Source organism: Silene latifolia, chromosome 2, assembly GCF_048544455.1.
Source record: "Silene latifolia isolate original U9 population chromosome 2, ASM4854445v1, whole genome shotgun sequence".
In the NCBI taxonomy this organism is placed as follows: Eukaryota; Viridiplantae; Streptophyta; class Magnoliopsida; order Caryophyllales; family Caryophyllaceae; genus Silene; species Silene latifolia.
Genome location: NC_133527.1, coordinates 51878556 through 51880899, shown reverse-complemented (window position 1 = coordinate 51880899; position 2344 = coordinate 51878556). Strand labels below are relative to the sequence as shown.

The 2344-nt window shown below is 40.1% G+C and overlaps 1 non-coding gene across 1 annotated transcript; it reads right to left on the bottom strand.

The window, feature by feature from the left end:
- Nucleotides 1-1678: 1678 nt before the first annotated feature.
- Nucleotides 1679-1787, bottom strand: LOC141644802 (small nucleolar RNA R71). Its single transcript, XR_012544409.1, has one exon. It is a non-coding gene; the product is annotated as a small nucleolar RNA R71 (small nucleolar RNA).
- Between the last annotated feature and the right edge of the window lie 557 nt (nucleotides 1788-2344).

The following is a 2344-nucleotide window of genomic DNA, read 5'->3' as shown; positions in this document are numbered from 1 at the left end:
TGAGTGGAAGTAAGCTAAATCAAGCCTAAATCGTCCTCCGGAGGCAACTTCATGGAAGCTTGGAAGAAGGAAGTTCGGATTTACCCACCTTGGGATGCGTGCAAAGGAGTGAAGGGCTGAGTTGAAGAGAGGAAGAGCTACTGCACAGCACCACCAGTCGATCGACCAGTCCTTTCAGTCGATCGACCGTTGAGGTTAAGCAGAAGCTGTTGTTCTGTATTTTTTCAGTCGATCGACCATGCTGACCTGTCGATCGACCAGCTTTCGAACTGGGATTTATTTCTTCGTGTTAGACTTTTAAAAGCCCAACTTGTAATTAGCTTTTGGTATCTTTTTATCAGTAGAACGCAGCAACTTATTAGGTTGCTTTTCATTATTGAAGAACTCAGTTTTTAGATCTAGCTTTGGGAAACAGAAAACCGGGAATTCGTTACTTGGTTAATCAATTCAATTAGTAAGTTTTTATGCAATTTTCTTCTTCTTCAATTCCTTGTTGTTTCAATTACTTTGTTCTCACTTTAATTTCAGCAATTTCAATCATGTCAAATTTATTCTTTGCTATTAATTTTGAAGTTAGTATAGTTTTAATTATGCGTAGGTAATTTCTTTGATTGGGAACTAGGTGAGCCATGGCATAAATTAGGATTGTTTTGTAGTATGAATTCTTCCGTTTTGGTCTTGTTGTCTTTTGATAAATCTTTTACTAGATTGAAAGATTAGTAATTTGAATTATCGTTAGATTTGGAATTTCCTCTGAGCGAAAGCTTCGAGAAATTCTAGGGAATTAATAGACCGTAAGGTTATTTGAGCATCGATCGAAATATTAGCTTATATCCCCTGAGACCATATTTTTCGACCTCTGCTACCTTACTGACCTAACATTTGCCATGGTTAACCGAAGTTCCCGATCTCCCTTTTATCTTATTGAGAAATCTTTATTTTAGCATTTAGACAATTTAGTCAACCAATTTCAAACCCCCAATTTAATTGTTACTCTTATAGACTGAAAAATAGCAAACAAAATCAACCTTGTCTCTCTGTGGTTCGACCCTTACTATCACTAGCTATAGTTTTAGTTTGGAATTATAAATTTTAATTTTGGTACTAAAACGACGGTATCAAATTTTGGTGCCGTTGCCGGGGAGACGGTGTAATTCTGTTTGCTTTATTTTTAGTTTATTTTTCTTGTCTCAAGGAACTTTGGTTCCTTGAGGCCGTTGCTTACCTTTGCTTCTAGTTTTGCTTTAGCACAGTTAGAAGACAGGTTTTTGAGAGGAAGGCTTGAGTACTCTCAGTTTTGCGAATATGGCTACAATATATGATAATTTTCAGCCAAAGGAGCATCACCTTCCAAAGGGGCACCAGTTACCTACCCCTACTACCGGTAATTTCGAGTTTCGTTCTTCTTATATCGATTTAGTGGAGCGAAATCAGTTTGCCGGTCTTCCTGATGAGGACCCCTTGAAGCATATGGAAACTTTCACAGACTACTGCTGTTCCATACCTATACCGGCTGGGGTGACTCAAGATGAAGTAAAAGGGTTTATGTTTTTGTACTCCTTGAAGGATTCGGCGCGAGATTGGTACCGCTACCTTGATAAGGCAGCAGCCGGAGTCACGGATTAGACATCTCTAGCATTAGCCCTCTACAAAAAATATTTCCCAATTGCTAAGACTGATGCCTTGAGAAGTAAAATCCAAAGTTTCCAGCAAGAAAATGATGAAGAATTTTGTGAAGCATGGGGGCGTTTCAAGAATTTGGTTCGGTCCGTCCCTCACCATGGCTTCCAGCAGTGGTATCTTTGCAACTTATTCTACAATGCTTTATATGATGATTACAAGGTCATCCTGGACGCAGCTGCGAATGGCAGATTCCAAAACAATACCGGTCAAAGTAAAGGTTGGAACACTATTGAAGAGATGGCAGTCCATAGAGCTGAGTTTGGGAGTTCACGTGGAAAATCACGAAAACAAAGTGATGAAATGAGTGCCGTTGTTACACTCATTACTTCTATTTCAGCCCGTCTCGAGAGGCTCGAGGCCTCTGAAGCTTCCAAGGAAAGAATTGAAATTCCTATCCATAATTCAGATAAGACCGAGAAGTTGAGAGAAATGGTTCAACTTCTTTTGGTTCAAGTGGCGAATATGGAAGCAGCCGGGATTGAGTCCTCAAAGAATTTTGTGAAGCAGTTGGAGAAAATGGAGGCTAAGCAAGTCGCCAATTCTTCAAACAAATGTGAAGGGCCAATTGAAACGATTAATGCCATTAATCTCAGAAGTGGCCTCTCTTATGAAAGTCCCGACAAGCCAGAAGAAGTGTGGAGAGCGGGCCGCCCACGGGGGC